The sequence below is a fragment of the Mandrillus leucophaeus genome, unplaced genomic scaffold (assembly GCF_000951045.1).
Source record: "Mandrillus leucophaeus isolate KB7577 unplaced genomic scaffold, Mleu.le_1.0 Scaffold568, whole genome shotgun sequence".
In the NCBI taxonomy this organism is placed as follows: Eukaryota; Metazoa; Chordata; class Mammalia; order Primates; family Cercopithecidae; genus Mandrillus; species Mandrillus leucophaeus.
The window spans coordinates 731,313-749,754 of record NW_012106119.1 but is presented as its reverse complement, the minus strand read 5'-3'; the positions used below and the strand labels follow the sequence as shown (position 1 = coordinate 749,754).

General features: G+C 42.1%; 1 pseudogene; it reads right to left on the bottom strand.

Moving 5' to 3' along the window:
- Nucleotides 1-1,537: 1,537 nt before the first annotated feature.
- LOC105552627 lies at nt 1,538-3,838 on the bottom strand (annotated as a pseudogene).
- Between the last annotated feature and the right edge of the window lie 14,604 nt (nt 3,839-18,442).

The window sequence follows — 18,442 nt, the reverse complement described above, 5'->3', positions numbered from 1 at the left end:
AGATCGCGCCACCGCACTCCAGCCTGGGCGACAGAGTGAGACTCTGCCTCAAAAAGAAACAAACAAACAAACAAAACCCTTAAGGCTACTGCAAGATTAAATAAATTAAGTGGTTTAGAGTAGCACGGGGCACATAGGCCCTATGTAAGTGTGAGTCATTATCCTTCAGTCAACAAACAACTTTAGAACACCAAGTGCCCAGGTCAGTGCTGGGATGCAGAGTTAACTAAGACATGGCCTCCGCATTTATTAGAGTCACTTCTTCTTCTTTTTTTTTTTTAGACGCTCTGTCACCCAGGCTGGAGCACAATGGCACAATTACACTCACTGCAACCTCCGCCTCCCAGGTTCAAGCGATTCTCCTGCCTCAGCCTCCTGAGTAGCTGGGAGTACAGGCACGCACCACCACACCCGGCTAATTTTTGTATTTTTAGTAGAGACGGGCTTTCATCCGTTGGTCAGGCTGGTCTTAAATCCTGACCTCCTGATCCGCCTGCCTCAGCCTCCCAAAGTGCTGGGATTACAGGTGTGAGCCACCAGGCCAGGCCTAGAGTCACTTCTTTATAGCTCAAGTTGTTTCTTTCTGCTTTTAATAACACCTTTTGCCTCCTACAATGACATTCATTTTCTTGTTTTCTTTTCAAGTTTTTATCATTTTTGATAATAAAAAATTAAGTAATGCTTTAAATTATACTATAAATGTATCACGTGTCCTCCTGTTCAGGGAAAACATACATCTGCTCACCGCCTTTAGTTCCCCTCTTCACATCTGCTGCCTAGTTTTGGCCAAGTGAACTTTCCATTGATATCCTGGGCTCTTTCCTCCCATTCCCATATCTGTTCTTGCTTCTCCGTCCCAGAGCCCTTGCCATCTTTGCACCCCTTATTTATGAATTTTCTCCTCTGATTGTACAAACTAATAACATACCTGAAGAGAAAACAGCCCAGTCATTGCTTGTTTCTTTTTTCTGGCTATTCAGTCCCTAGAAGTCTCTGAGTTTAAGCAGGTTTTTTTTTTTTTTTTTTTTTCCTGGGGAAAGAGCTTTAATATCCTTGTACACCATGGTGAGCAGAAGCCCAGGCAAAACATCTACACAGGCAGGTGTGTGTGGTTTTAAGCCCACTAGGTCCCACTTTCTCTCATCACAGTCCCTCCCTAAGGTGCTGCCTAGAATTCTGCACAAGCATTCTTACTCCCAAAGCACAGGGCTTTCTTCCAGCTTGCTTTTCGAAGGAGGCATCTCAACCAGAAGGGCAAAGCCAGAAGAAAGAGGAAAAACCAGGCAGAGACGCTGATACAGAGTTTACTGTTACGTGTTTGGCTGGGTGCAGAATTGCCCTCGCCACCCCTGGCCACCCTGGCCTCCTGGGAGGAACAGGCAGAGATGGCTCCAGACGGCTCTTGGCTGCCACTCTAGGCCTCAGGGCTTACACAATGAGCACAGCGGGTTCCACCCTCCGATAGGAAGTGCAAACTCGAATTCACAGTCAGACTTCACCAGGAGGGAGAGATGGTCTCTGGCTGAAGGCACTTTAATCAGGGAGCAAACCCAATGCCAGGGTTTGTCTTCCTTCTCGTTACTCTGAGAAATCTAGACGCCACTCTGTTGGAAAACCAGCACTGCCTGAAGCTGGGGTTAGCGCACTGACCGAGTGAGGCATGAGACCTGCTCACTGACAACTTCTCGTTAGGGCTGTTAGTGTGGTCAGCCAGCAGCTAGCATGGAGTGAACTGTTTTCCACAGGCAGCCTCATACTTCTTGAGCCGGCCCACTATCTTCTGGGTGCCATGCAGATCCACAAAGCAGAAAGGCCCTCCAAGACAAGGCGGGAAGCCGAGCCCAAAGATGGCTGTGGTGTCTCCCTCTGCAGGTGTGGCCGAGATCTCCTCTCGCAGGCACATGACTGCCTCATCCACAAATCTTGTCGCCAGGCGGAACTGGATGTCTTCGCCTGAGGAGACTTTAGACTTAGGAGGCATCTTTAGACTCACTAAGATACTATCCACGTCAGAATTCAAATTCTTACTCTTCACATTCTCCTGATAGATGTAAACGCCCTTCCCAGACTTGAAACCTAGGAAGCCCTTGGACACCATCTGTGTCAGCAGTTCTGGGTTTCCACCTCCACACCGCTCCCCAAAGGCTTTGCGCAGATCTTCCGCCACGTGTTTCGCTACATCCACCCCAACTTCATCCACCAGTGTGGCGGCACCCACAGGAAAGCCAAAGCTTGTGGTCAGGGAATCCAGCTTCTTGAGGTCAACTCCTTCCTGGAGGATTCAGATGACTTCAGACATCATGGGTGAAAGACATCTGGTGGTATAGAAGCCAGGTCCATCCTTAACCACAATGATGACCTTCGCCTGCTTGAGACCGACTGCTACAGCGGAAGCACTGGTGTCTTTGGAAGTTTTCTTGGTTGTGATCATCTCCAGCAGCTGCATCTTGTCGACGGGAGAGAAGTAGTGCATGCCAATCACCTTCTCATGTCTTTTGCTGACAGCAGCGATTTCACTGATTGGGAAAGCGGATGTGTTACTGGCAAAGACACAGTGATCTGGAACCACCGCTTCTACTTCCTTTAGCACTCTGTGCTTAAGACTAAGGCCTTCAAACACAGCTTCAATCACCATGTCGACCTTTAAAACATTGCTAATCAAGCTGCCCAGTCAAGTTGCTGAAGATGGAATCCCTTTCAAATGACTCCTCTGGAGGTTTCAAATGATGTTAGAGCTTTCTTTTTCACTTTATCATTCAATCCTTTGAACACTTGTTGCTGTCCTTGGCCTAGCCTAGTGAGTGTGGCATCTTTAAGTATAGTCTTTAGCCTCTTATCCACAGAGACTTGGGCAATGTCTGCTCCCTTCAGCCCTTCACCAAGAATAACCAGATGCTTAACATCCTTCTGTGGAGCTCCAAATATATTCTTCTTGCACAAGACCTGACCATGGCAGAATCCCATCAAGGCCTTTGATTCACTGGTCATTGCAAGCTCTCCAAATTTCTGAGATTCAGAGAGATAACCAGCATCACTCCCTTGCTCAATTCCAGTCTTTACCACATCAATTATTTTCAGAGGCGCAGGATAAAGGCCTTTAGTCTCCTTTCGCACTTTTTCTTCTACTTTTTTGGAAACCTGTTGCCTGACAAATGGAATGGTCATGGCGTACTCTGTCAATTTTTCCACCAATCCCTAGTCTCTCTTTGGAGAGATCTTATCAACTAGACCTTTGGCGAAAGTAATTGCAACTTCTTCTTGGTATTCGATTGCCCGTTACTCTGGAGGTTTTAGTCCTGTTCCCAGGGGTTCCACCAATCGGTCAACCAGTCCCATTTTCTTTGCCCTGTCTGCATGAATGTTTCTACTAGGCAGCATCATGTCAAAAGCAGCAGGCACACCCACCATTTTGGGCAACCTTTGTGTGCCTCCTGCTCCTGGTAAGATCCCCAGCAAGACTTCAGGGGCACCTAATATGTTTTTCCGTCTTTTGTTGCTATTCTGTATTGGCATGAAATGACAAGCTCAAGTCCTCCTCCCAGGCAGCATCCATTGATGGATCAAACAGGCTTTGTGACCTTCTCAAGTTTCTCAAATGTTCTCTACGCTTCTTGTGACATCTGTGTTACTTCTTGAGGGGTCTTGCAAGTGGCTAACATGTTGATATCAGCACCTGCAATAAAGCAGCCTGGCTTTGATGAGATAAGGGCGGCACTTCTGATGTGATTAGTAACCCAGATTTCATTCATAACTTCTGTGAACTCTGAATGCAGCTCTTCATTCAGTGTATTTACCTTTGAATTGGGAGAGTTAATTCGAATAATTGCCACATCCCCTTTGACTCCGTGGTTCATATGGGTTCTGGTCAGCAAAGCAGAAGACTGTAAAACTGCAGCATATATGACTTCGGGAGCAGAGGATCCTGAAGGCAGAGAAGTGGCTGAGGATGCCAATTGCCCAGTGGGCCACCATGTTGAGTTGAAGAGGACAGCAGTGGAGAGCGCTTTTAGCGGGGCCGGCCGAGCGGAGGAGTTTTCCTCTTAATCAAGATTTTTAAAAATTGAGGTGAAATTGACATAACGTAGTATTAAGCATTTTAAAGTATACAATTCAGTGGCGTTCAGCATATATAGACTTGTGTAACTACCACCTCTATTTTCAAAACTTTTTCCTATCCCCAAAAGAAAACCCCATATTCCTTAAGCAGCCAGTCCCTAGTCTCCTCTCTAGCTCCTGGGCAACTACCAGTCTGCTTTCTGCCTCTAGGGATTTACCTATCCTGGCTATATTTTCATAGAAATTGAATACTTCCATATAAATGAAATCATGCACAATGTGACCTTTCTAGTCTGTCTTAAGATTTTAGGATTAGTTGCATGGAGCATAAATAACTAATTACAGAGCACATCCAGGAAAATTGTCTCAATGGAGAATTTTGATTTTATTTAATTTTTGCTGTAGCCATGCCTCCTTTAGGGAACCTGTGGATGGAGGTCTAAAGTAACCTGAATGCATGGAGGTAGGGGCAGGCTGAATAAATTACCCACAGTTCTGGCATGTACTGAGTGAGTTACTAGTGTTGTTTTCTAACTGTGCTGAGATGGTTGACTCTTCCTTTCCTCCTCTGGTAACAAAGTGAAAAGGCCCTCATTGGTTGCTACTTTTAGCCAATGTGTGGATGCGGGTGGGGAGTGTGTGGATCGGTGGGTAAAAGGGGTGAGGGGTTGTGGGGAGGGGGAAACTGGCTGCAGTGTGAACTAAAGAATTTGGAGCTGTTGATGTCGTTTGCTTCTCAAATCTCATTAAGGACACTGATTTTAATGAAAAGAAGAGGGGTTGTGATTTGATTAGTAGTGACTGAATAGATTATCATAAAAGAAAGGCAATCACCAGTGCAGACCCGAAAAGAAAAAACGCAGCCCGGTGCAGTGGCTCACTCCTATCCTAGCACTTTGGGAGGCCGAGGCAGGTGGATCATGAGGTCGGGAGATGGAGACCATCCTGGCTACCATGGTGAAACCCCGTCTCTACTAAAAATACAAAAAATTAGCCGGGTGCGGTGGCAGGCACCTGTAGTCCCAGCTACTCAGGAGGCTGAGGCAGGAGAATGGCGTAAACCCGGGAGGCCGAGTTTGCAGTAAGCTGAGATTGCACCACTGCACTCCAGCCTGGGCGACAGAGCGAGACGCCGTCTCAAAAAAAAAAAAAAAAAGAAAAGAAAAGAAGAAAAGAGCCGAGGAGGAAGAATTTGCCAACATGGTTCCAGGACTTCAAGAATCTCTGGAAAGAAGTATCTTTAGAGATGAGAATGGCAATTCTACAGATGGCATGGTGTTTCTAATATGCTATAATTTCCTTAGGAACTGTCCCTCATCCATTTTAGAGCTAACTGGGTCAATATTTACTCTACTAATCTTTGGAATCATATCAGACCTTACATTGCATCTCTGAGCAAACAACCAATATGGAATTTGGTCTTTGGAATGTATCTACCCACAAAGAGAAAAAAACCCTATGAAGAGTTCCATGTAATTTGGAACACCTCTAATTTTCCCTGGCATTTCAATTTGTTGAAAACTGCCCTCCTTCCCCCGTAACCCCATGACAGCTTAAAAAAATTTATTTTGTCATTTTAGAGCTGGATGAGACTTTGGAGATCTTCTAGGCCAATATTTATCAAAGTTCGCCTCCAAACTGACCACCAGCTTTGGAATGAATTATTGGCATGTTTTTCAAAAACGCAGAGCCCTGGGATGCACAAAGTCAAAATTTGTGGAATCTGCAATTTTATGCACTCACTCACTCACACCAAAATGTGAGAACCATAAATCTACTCATATTTCATAACTAATCAGAAAACTTTGAACCATGTGTGCAGATAACTTGTGGATGGTCACAACTTATATTTTTGAAATATCTCATCTTCTATTTTTTTTTTTTAAGAGAAGCTTTGAAGTAGAAGGATGAAATTTTTGTTATTCTTTTTTTTTTTTTTAAATTTTACTTTAAGTTCTGGGATACATGTGCAGAACTTGCAGGTTTGTTGCATACGTATACATGTGCCATGGTGGTTTGCTGCACCTTAAAACCCATCATCTAGGTTTTAAGCCCTGCATGCATTAGGTATTTGTCCTAATGCTCTCTATCCCCTTGCCCCCCACCCCCCAACATGGCCCCGGTGTTTGATGTTTCCCTCCCTGTGTCCATGTGTTCTCATTGTGCAACTCCCACTTATGAGTGAGAACATGCAGTGTCTGGTTTTCTGTTCTTGTGTTAGTTTGGTGAGAATGATGGCTTCCAGCTTCATCCACGTTCCTGCAAAGGACAATAACTCATTATTTTTTTTATGGCTGCATAGTATTCCCTGGTGTATATGTGCCATATTTTCTTTATCCAGTCTATCATTGATGGGCATTTGGGTTGGTTCCAAGTCTTTGCTATTGTCAATAGTGCTGCAATAAACATACATGTGCATGTGTCTTTATAGTAGAATGATTTATAATCCTTTGGGTATATACCCAGTAATGAGATTGCTAGGTCAAATGGTATTTCTGGTTTTAGATCTTTGAGGAATCGCCACACCGTCTTCCACAATGGTTGAACTAATTTATACTCCCACCAACAGTGTAAAAGCATTCCTATTTCTCCACAGCTTCACCAGTATCTGTTGTTTCCTGACTTAATAATCACCATTGTAACTGGCGTGAGATGGTATCTCATTGTGATTTTAATTTGCATTTCTCTAATGACCAGTAATGATGAGCCTTTTTTCATGTGTTTGTTGGCCACATGAATGTCTTCTTTTGGGAAGTGTCTGTTCATATCCTTTGCCCACTTTTTGATGAGGTTATTTTTTTTTTGTAAATTTGCTTAAGTTCCTTGTAGATGCTGAGATATTAGATCTTTGTCAGATGGGTAGACTGCAATTTTTTTCTCCCATTCTTTAGGTTACCTGTTCACTCTGATGACAGCTTCTTTTGCTGTGCAGAAGCTCTTTAGTTTAACTGGATCCCATCTGTCAATTTTGGCTTTTGTTGCGATTGCTTTTGGTGTTTTAGTCATGAAGTCTTTGCCCATGCCTATGTCCTGAATGGTATTGCCTAGGTTTTCTTCTAGGGTTTTTATGGTTTTGGGTTTTACATTTAAGTCTTTAATCCATCTTGAGTTAATTTTTGTATAAGATGTAAGGAAGGGGTCCAGTTTTCTGTTTTCTGCATATGACTAGCCAGTTTTCCCAGCACCATTTATTAAATAGGGAATCCTTTCCCCATTGCTTGTTTTTGTCAGGTTTGTCAAAGATCAAATGGTTGTAGAGGTGTGGCATTGAAATATCTCATCTTCTAATATACCAGTTATTAAATATACCAGTTATTGTAAGATAATATTTTATAAAAATAGTTGTTATTTATAGAGTAACTTCTGTGAGACACTTGTTTATGTTATTATCATTTTCAAGACAGGGTCTCACTATGTAGCCCAGGCTGATCTCAAACTCCTGACCTCAAGTGGTCCACGAGCCTCAGCCTCCTAAAGTGTTGGGATTACAGTCATGAGCCTCCATGCCTGGCCCATGTTATCTTTGGCTATCCTGCAAAATAGCTGTTTCACCTCTGAGCCACCTCAGATATTTATGCCTGAACATAGGAATAATAATATTTCCTACCTCTTGGATTTAAATGAGATACTATATGCAATGTGCTTCCATAAAGTAAGTACACAATAAACATTAGCTATTATCACTATTATTTGATCACATTTTATACATGGAGGAACTGAAACATGTGACATTAGGTAACACATTCAAAGAAATGTGGAGGAGGAGGATGGTTAGGAAATGGTGGAGACAGAATTCAAATCTCTACGTGCTAGATTACAAAACCTAACTTTTCCTGCTACTCTACATCTTATATGTGCATGATCAGAGAAGGTTCCTTAGTTCATTTTCCCATTAAAAATAATTCTTTTGCTTTAGCCCTTTGCCCAGTCCTAGATTTTTGATACATTCTTGTTTACTGTTCTCTCATCCTTGAAGAGTCCTGGGCAGCTGCACAGCAGAAGTTGAATGAGTAATTCCTGTATATGCATAAAGGCCTGTCACTCAACTTCTTCATACCCCAGAGAAGTTCTGTAATATGGCTGGCAGTAAACTGAGAAAAACAAAAATCGGGGAATGCAGAAGTAGAAGCACTCCAAAAATCACACTTTCACCCACACAGACTCCTTTTTGAGCTCTTTTAAAAAACAACAAAGTATCATATTGAACAATCTAGCTGGTGTCCAAAAATAGTGGCCTGGGGAGTCACTGCCGGAGCATGCTGGCCTCAGACACAGGAATGTACACCCTGGAGACTCCCAGGGGAAGTCCCCAATTTGGCTTCACATAGTGGCCATAATGAAACCTCACCTTGTGCTTCTCATGGTGAGGATTAAGTGGTGAAGTCCAGATGTGCACCAGCAGCACAATTTCCAAGTCATGTTATTTTTGTTAAAAATGAACTAGCCAGGTTGTGCTGTGGTTTTTCAATAGAAGTTGGTGAGGGGAGAGAGTAGTTAGTAAGGAAAATAACTAATAGCTGAATGAAACCCCACAAAATTGTTTTTCAGTCTCACTAACTCCAAATCCCCCAAAAGAGAAAATGCTTCTGTAATTATAAGAGATATAATTTTTATTCCTTTAGAAGAAGCAAGGTGAACAGGGAATATTGCTTTCTAAGAAAATAAAGTATTTTCTTATGCTGAACAAATCAGGTTTCCTTAACATAAAGAATTTTATAGCTACATGTAAGTTAGTTAACTCTGGATTTTATTAGAGTTTTCCTTAAGAAGATTATATAAAATATGAATAGCATCTTAATTTTATGTCATCATAGCTTTACTGTGAGCCTTCACTCAAACCAGACTGAGCTCAAACTGTTGCTAAAATATCAGAAGCAAGTCCTCACAACCCTGCTGTTCCTGTCACCTGGAGAGAAGATGACAGGAACAGCAAGGTTGGGAGGACAACAAGCTCATGCTGTTCCTGTCACCTGGACAGATGAGAAATTTTATCAAGCATATTTTACATATCCCAGGTGCCATGCTTTCAGATTCACACACAGTAGCTAAGAAAACCATCAGGATGACTTTGTGAGGAAGGACTTCTTTCCCAATGTCATACATTTCCTAAGGGAAAGCGCCAGATCTGCTGGACACGATGGCTCACTCCTGTAATCCCAGCACTTTGGGAGGCCAAGGCAGGCAGATCGATTAAGCCCAGGAGTTTGAGACTAGCTTGGGCAAACATGGGGAAACCTTGTGTCTCCAAAAAATACAAAAATTAGCTGGGTGTGGTGGCACACGTCGGTAGTCGCAGCTACTCAGGAGGTTGAGGTAGGAGGATCGCTTGAGCTGAGCAGTTGGAGGCTGCAGTGACCTATGATTGCACCAGTGCACTCCAGCCTAGGTGACAGGGTGAGACCCTGTCTCAAAGAAAAAATAAAAGGGGACAGATCTTGGGCCCAAGTTTCTCTGTCTTCGAAGACCATGCTGGTTTCATTACACTATACTCTCTTCCCAGAATTCTCTGCCCCATCCTCAATGAAGATAAATGAATAGTCAAATATTTTCTATTCATTTTATTATTCAAATGATAAACGTTCAAATCCTATCTATTCATCAAAGTCTCAATCAAGCACTGCCTGTATATCATTAAACTTGTGATTATTTCAATTATTTTTATTATTGTAGCTTTTATCTACCATGGTTTTCTTCTTCCTCTGAACTCATGCCACAAAGTGGATGATGCATATCCTGGTACAGCTGTCCCTTGGGAACCACGAGGGATTGATTGGTTCCAGGACCCTCCTCAGATACCAAAATCCGAGGATGCTCAAGTCCTTTATATAAAATGGCATAGTATTTACATATAACCTATACACATACTCCTGTATACTTTCAGTCATCTCTAGACTACTTATAATACCTAATACAATGTAAATGCTATGTAAATAGTTGCTATACCATATTGTTTTTAAAATTTGTATTATTTTTAATTGTTATTTTGTTTGTTTTTCAATTATTTTCAATCCAAGGCTGTGGAACTCATGCATATAGAGGGCCATCCATACTGGGTTTGTACAAGAGAGTAAGAGAGGCCAGGTACAGTGGCTCATGCCTGTAATCCCAGCACTCTGGGTGGCTGAGGCGAGAGGATCGCCTGAGCCCAGCAGTGCAGGACTAGCCTGGGCAACATAGTGAAATCCTGTCACTATAAAAAATTAAAATATTAGCCGAGAGTGGTGGCACATGCTTGTAGTCCTAGCTACTCAGGAGGCTGAGGTGAGAGGATCATTTGAGCCCAGGAAGTTGAAGCTGCAGTGAGCTGAGATTGCGCCACTGCGCTCCAGCCTGGGCAACAAAGCAACAAAGCAAGAACTTGTCTCAAAAAAAAAAAAAAAAGTAGGAGACCACATTTGGAAAATTTTAGCAAGAATTCATGCTTTTTACAGAGAATTAGAGAATCATTTTTTCTCAGTTTTTCCCCCATCAAACTGTCTATATAAAGAAGAGCAAACTAAGAAATGCTGAGCATCTGAGGGTATAATTGCAAATCAATCAACTTACTTGGAATCTATGTTTGATCTTTAAAAGTTTCATGATGCTATATTAGCAATCACACTGGTAGGCCTGCTACATGTGGGTTTACTATGCAGACAGGGGAAAATAAAAATTGTTGAAGTCTTCCATGTCTTGAGGCCTTTTCCTTTGCTCATGAGAGTAGAAGATAATAATGGGGAAAAGAAAGGCCTGGTGTGGTAGCTCACATTTGTAATCCAAGCACTTTGAGAGGCCCAGTCAGGTGGATGTCTTGAGTCCAGGAGTTCGAGACCAGCCTGGACAACGTGGTGTAACCCCATCTCTATAAAAAATACAAAAATTAGCCAGGTGTGGTGGTGGGTGCCTGTGGTCCCAGCTACTGGAAAGGCTGAGGTGGGAGAGCCTGGGAGATGGAGGTTGCAGTAAGCCAAGATTGTACCACTGCACTCCAGCCAGGGTGGCAGAGTGAGATTCTGTCTCAAAAAATAAAAATTAAAAAAAAAAGTGGGGGAAAATACATAAGTATAAGGAAATTAATGTGCATATTACATTAGTCTCTAAATAATTTTTTATTTTTTATTATTATTATTTTTTTGTATTTTTTAGTAGAGACGGGGTTTCACTGTGTTCGCCAGGATGGTCTCAATCTCCTGACCTCGTGATCCGCCCGTCTCGGCCTCCCAAAGTGCTGGGATTACAGGCTTGAGCCACCGCGCCCGGCCTAAATAATTTTTTAAATAAAAATAATGTTTTCCTCTAATTTTTGGGAAACCTTTATGTGCCAGGAAAGCATGGCATGTCCATCCTGTGGCTTCAACTTATCCTTGATCAATTGCTGCACCCTCAAAAAATAAGCATATCTCCGGATGTGCATGTGCCATTTTGAAAAGCGTATGGCTAAAGAAACACTAAAGTTCCTTCAACTTTGAGATGCCATGATTCAGTAATTTTTAGATTTGTCTTTTATAGCTATTTATTTTAATATCGTCAGTCATTTAAGTATTTTGTCTTTTCTTTTCTTTTTTTTTTTTGAGGCGGAATCTCACTCTGTCACCCAGGGTGGAGTGCTGTGGCACAATCTCGGCTTTCTGCAACCTCTGCCTCCCGGGTTCAAAGAATTCTGCTGCCTCATCCTCCCGAGTAGTTGTGACTACAGGCATGCACCACTGCGCCCGGCTAATTTTTGTGTTTTCGGTAGAGACAAGGTTTCACCATGTTGGTCAGGCTGGTCTCAAACTCCTGACCTCAGGTAATCTGCCTGCCTCAGTCTCCCAAAGTGCTGGAATTATAGGCGTGAGCCACTGCGACTGCCTTTAAGTATCATGTCTACTTTTAAAGCTTTTAACAACATTATAAACTGCTTGAAGACCTATAATGCACACCAGTATTCACCTTTGATGTTTCCCTTATGCTCTCTCATAATAGGCCTTTAATAAATATTAATCAGATGAATGAATTTCAGCTTTCAAAGGTAATCTTTATAAATTTCTCATAAAATCACTTTTTTAACTTGACCCCAAAGGGGTAGAACATCAAAACAAACAGAATATTTGTTTCTCTTCAGGAACTTCATTTTCAAATGCTGAATATCTAAAACGGATTGATATATGTTAAAGAGAATCTTTTTTTACAGTCTATATACTGACAAGATTTTCAAAACAGAAAGAGACATTATACAGGAATGTAGACTGTATTTTGTGTTGTGTTTATTAGGTTTTGCCAGCACCATAGCAAATACACTTTATAAAATAGAGTAAACAAATATCTACAGATAATTCTGCCAACAGAGCCTCTTTTGATAAAACAGGGAGCTCCAAAGAAGTACAGGTCCATGTTTCAACTAGATTTAGATTTGATACTTGCTAGGTCAACTGTCTACATTTTTGGGTGGAAGACAAAGTCTTTCTTGCATAAGCCATTTATTGAGTTTGCCTGACATATACCAATTCTAAATGATACAGTTATGTGGAGGTGGCGGGGGGATCTTTCTCTGTAGCTCTGATGAAGATTTCTAAATTGATATGGTCAAATAGATTAAGGTCTGTAGGGTTGATTTTACCAGCTTGAGAGTATTGCACGGGCTTTGGAATAAGGCTGACGCATTCAAATCTCAGTCCCAGCTTTTCTGCTTTCTAGCTGTTGGCTGAACTTTTTAGATGATTTTTTGTATAGAGAATGGGATCATTCCCCAGTCAGAGACTGAGCAGGAAGAAAGAGGGCCCTTGTCAGGGAAGCTACTGGGCTTTAAAAAAATAATTTCAGTTTCAGTAAGGATGTGAGCGTGTTTGTGTGTGTGTGTGTGTGTTTAAAAGAGCTGCCATTAAGAAATAAGTGAAAGGCCGGGTGCGGTGGCTCACGCCTTGTCATCCCAGCACTTTGAGAGGTCGAGGTGGGCAGATCACCTGAGGTCAAGAGTTTGATACCAGGCTGGCCAACATGGTGAAACCCCATCTCTACTGAAAATACAAAAAAATTGGCCGGGCGTGGTGGCTCGTGCCTGTAATCCTGGCACTTTGGGAGGCTGAGGTGGGCGGATCACTTGAGGTCAGAAGTTGGAGACCAGTCTGACTAACATGGTGAAACCCCATCTCTACTAAAAATACAAAAATTAACCCGGCATAGTGGCAGGCGCCTGTAATCCCAGCTACTCAGGAGACTGAGGCAGGAGAATCGCTTGAACCCAGGAGGCGGAGTTTGCAGTGAGCTGAGATCCTACCATTGCACTCCAGCTTGGGCGACAGACTGAGGTTCCATCTCAAAAAAAAAAAAAAGATTAACCAAGTGTGGTGGTGGACACATGTAATCCCAGCTACTTGGGAGACTGAGGCAGGAGAATCGCTTGAACCCAGGAGGCGGAGTTTGCAGTGAGCTGAGATCCTACCATTGCACTCCAGCTTGGGCGACAGACTGAGGTTCCATCTCAAAAAAAAAAAAAAGATTAACCAAGTGTGGTGGTGGACACATGTAATCCCAGCTACTTGGGAGACTGAGGCAGGAGAATGACTTGAACCTAGGAGGCGGAGGTTGCAGTGAGCTGAGATTGCACCACTGCACTCCAGCCTGGGTGACAGAGCAAGACTCAGTTTCAGAAAGAGAGAAAGAAAGAAGGAAAGAAGGAAAGAAAGAGAAAGGAAGGAAGGAAGGAAAGAAGGAAGGAAGGAGGGAGGGAGGGAGGGAGGGAGGAAGGGAGGAAGGAAGGAAGGAAGGAAGGAAGGAAGGAAGGAAGGAAGGAAGGAAGAAATATGTGATAGATACAAAAATCCTCAATAAAATAGTAGCAAACCAAATTCAACAACACATCAAAAAGATTCTACACCATGACCAAGTGGGATTTATCCTTTGGAGTGATTTAACACATACAGATCAATCAATGTGCCATGTCATATTAAAAACCACATGATCATGTCAAGAGATATAGAAGCATTTGACAAACTTCAACACTCATTCATGGTAGAAAAAAATTCATCAAAATAGGTATAGAAGGAAATTCCTCAGCATAATAACGCCATTTATGAAAAGCACATAGCTAACATCAAAATTAATGGAAAAGCTGAAAACTTTTCCTCTAAGATCTGGGACAAGGCAAGGATGCCCACTGTTGCCACTTCTTTTCAACATAATGCTGGAAGTGCTAGCAAGAACAATCACACAAGAAAAATAAGAGGCATCCAAATTTGAGAGGATGAAGTAAAATTATTTCTCTTTGTAAATGACGTAATTCTGTATGTAGAAAACGAAAGAGTCCACACACAAAAAAAAGATTAGAACTAATAAAGTCAGTAAAGTTGCAGGATTAAAAAACCAACATACAAAAATTAGTTGCATTTATTTACGAGAACAAAGATCTACCCAAAAAGAAAATCAAGAAAACAATTTCATTTATGACAGCATCAAAAATAATACAATAGTTAGGAATAAACTTAACCAAGGAGGTGACAGATATATACACTGAAACTTATAAAACATTGATGAAAGAAATTGAAGACAATGACAAATAAGTGGAAAGATATCCTGTGTTCATGGATTAGAAGAGTTAATATTGTTAAAATATCTATACGGGCCTGGCACAGTGGCTCACACCTATAATTCCAACACTTTGGGAGGCCAAGGCAGACGGATCACATGAACCCAGGAGTTCGAGACCAGCCTGAGCAGCATGGCAAAACCCCATCTCTACAAAAAATACAAAAATTAGCTAGGCATGGTGGCACATACTTGTAGTCCCAGCTACTCAGGAGGCTCAGGTGGGAGGATCACCTGAGCCCAGGATATCAAGGCTGTAGAGAGCCATGATCATGCCACTGCACTCCAGCCTGCACTCCACTCCTTCAAAAAAAAAAAGTTTATACTAAATAAAGGGACATAGAGATTAAATGATTAAACACAATTCCTATCAAAATTCCATTTTTCAAAGAAATAAACAATTCTAAAATTTGTATGGAACAAAAGACCCTGAATACACAAATCAATCTTGAGAAAGAAGAACAAAGTTACAGGCAGCATACTTTCTGATTTCAAATTATATCACAAAACTATGGTAGTCAAACTGTATGGTACTGGCATACAAACAGACACGTAGACTAATGTAAGAGAATAGAAAGATCCCTAATAAACTCCAGCATACAAAGTCAACTAATTTTCTTTGTGTGTGTGCATGTGTGTGTGCGTGTGTGCGTGTTTGAGACAGAGTCTCTGTTGCCTGTCCTGGAGTTCAGTGGCATGATCTCAGCTCACTGTAACCCACACCTCCCAGGTTCAAGTGATTCTCCTGCCTCAGCCTCACAAGTAGCTGGGATTACAGGTGTGAGCCACCATGCCTGATTAATTTTTGTGCTTTTAGTACAGATGGGGTTTCACCATGTTGGCCAAGCTGCTCTTGAACTCCTGACCTCAAGTGATCCACCCACCTTGGCCTCCCAAAGTGTTGGAAATACAGGCATAAGTCACCACACCCAGCAGGTCAACTAATTTTCAACAGGGGCACCAAGAATACACAGTGGGGAAAGGATAGTCTCTTCAATAAATTGTGTTAGAAAACTGATATTCACATGCAAAAGAATGAAATTGATCCCTTATCTTACACCATACACCAAAATCAACTAAAATGAATTAAGGACTTAAATAAGGCCTGAAACCAAAAAACTACTGGAAGAAAATGGGGGTGGGAATGGGCAGCTTCTTGACATTGGCCTTGGCAATGATGTTTTTGGCTATGACACCGAAAGAACAGGCAACAAAAGCAAAAATAAAAAGCAGGACTAAATCAAACTGAAAAGCTTCTGCACAGCAAAGAAAACAGTCATCAAAATGAAAAGCCAACCTATAGGTTAGAAGAAAATGGTTGCTAATCATATATTTGATGAAAGGGTTAATGTCTGGCCAGGTGCAGTGGCTAATGCATATAATTCCAGCACTTTGGGAAGCTGAGGCAGGAGGATCACTTGAGCCAAGGAGTTTAAGGCCAGTCTGGGCAACAAAGAGAGGCCTCTATCTCTACAAAAAAAAGTATAAAAATCATCTGGGCATGGTGGCTTGTGTCTGTAGTCCCAGCTACTCAGGAGGCTGAGGCAGGAGGATTGCTTGAGCCTGGGAGGTCAAGGCTGCAGTGAGCTGTGATTGCATCACGGGACTCCAGCCTGGGTGACAGAGCGAGACACTGTTTCAAAAAGGAAAAAAAAAAAGGTGAACAGGGATTTAATATCCAAAATATATAAGGAATTCATACAACTTAGTACCAAAACAAAAATGTCAACCTAAAATAATCAAAAGGGTCAGAATCTAATTTAAATAAAGTTTATTCAAGGACAAAGTTTGAAGATAGTCCATTAAGAACACCAGCTCCAAGGAAATGGAGTCAGTGTTCCGAACTAGGGAAGTTAAAGTATCATTTATACAGGTAGAGACACAGGAGTTTATGCATAATTACAACATTTTTCATACAAGGTTGGTGCATAGTTACAACAATTTGATTGATTATAGGCAGTGTTTCTTTTTGGGAAGGGTACATATAGCATCTTTTGCAGAGGGTGTAATAGTCATATGTTTTCTGTCATCTGATCTAAGCAAAGCAAGACAATAAAGGAGAAGTTAATCTATAATAAGGGTCATTAATTAACAAGGCAAGAGGTTTTTGTCTTTGACGTCATTTAATTTTCTCTAGTTACTATACAGTACAAGAAAAATAAGGAAGTGGGTTAGTCTATAACTTGAGAAGCAGATGTTGCAACCATATGTGACTCAGAACACAGTTACATCTCTCTCAAGACTTACAGTGTTTCTGGGGGTCCAACAGCTTTTTAAAATTGTTTTGAGATGGAGTTTCACTCTTGTCGCCCAGGCTGGAGTATAATGGCGTGATCTCGGCTTACTGCAATCTCCGCCTCCTGGGTTCAAGCAATTCTGCCTCAGCCTCTCGAGTAGCTGGGATTACAGGTACGCGCCACCATGCCCAGCTAATTTTTATATGTTTAGTAGAGACGATGTTTCACCACATTGGCCAGGCTGGTCTCGAACTCCTGACCTCAAGTGATCTGCCCACCTCAGCCTCCCAAAGTGCTGAGATTACAGGCGTGAGCCACCGTGCCTGGTCCACAAACAGCTTTTAAATCATATTTATTCTCACATAAATAACCCAATTAAAAATGGACAAAGGACCTGAATAGACATTTGTCAAAAGAAGACATATAATTGTCCAAGTGTGTGAAAATGTAATCATGAGGGAAATACAAATCAAAATCACAATGAGATATCATCTCTGTGAAAGAATAAGAATAATATATATTTGGTCTCTGCCCCTGGTTCGTGGCCCAGAGTTCCTAAAGCCCTGAGAATCTCTTGAGTGATAAGAGCATCTGACACAGAGCTTTTGAACAGCTTGGGATTTCTGGATGACAGGAGTATATTTTGTTCTAATGAGATGACTCCCGATAAGCTCTAGAAGAGGTGCCAGTCCCCGGAAAGACCAAGTAATGACTAGAAGCTTAGAATTTTCAGCCCCACTCCCCGTTCTCCTGAGAGAAGAGAGGGGGCTGGGAATAGAGCTCATAATTAATCGTGCCTACATGACCAAGGCTCCATGAAAATCCCTGAACTATGGAGTTCAAAGAGCTTCTGAACTGGTAAATATATCTGTGTAGTGGGAGGGCGGCACACCCCAAGTCTAGGGGAAGGAAGCTTCTGTGCTCAGACCCCTCCCGTTCTTACCCTCTGTACTTTCATCTGGCTGTTCATATGCTGTCTCTTATACACATCTAGATGTGTATAAGAGACAGCTCCTGAGTAGCTGGGACTATAGGGGTGAGCCACCATGCCCAACTACTTTTTGTGTTTTTTTAGTAGAGATGGAAGTTTCATCATGCTGGCCAGGCTGGTCTCGAACTCCTGGTCTGAAGTGATCCACTTACCTTAGCCTTCCAGAGTGCTGGGATTACAGGCATGAGCCACCACACCTGGCCTGTATGCTATATTATATGCTTCATTAACATAATAAACTGGCAAAAGTTAAGTAAGTGTTTCCCCAAGTTTGTTAAGCCAGCGTATCAAATTAATGGAATGCAAGGCGTGGCTTGTAGGAACCCCTAAGCCGGTTGATCAGACGTACAGGTCACAACCTGAAATTTGAGATTGGCATCTGAAGTGGGGGCCATCTTGTGGCACAGACCCCACCATCTGTGAGGACTGATGCTATCTCTAGGTAGATAGTGCCAGAACTGAATTAAATTATAGAACACACAATTGGTGTGCCCTGGAAAACTGCTTGGTGTTTGGGAAAAGACCAGCACACATCTGGTGTCAGAAGGGCTGTGTTGAGTGGTATGTGAATGTGGAAGAAAAAATGTCAGTTTTTCCTATCATACTTTTTTTTTTT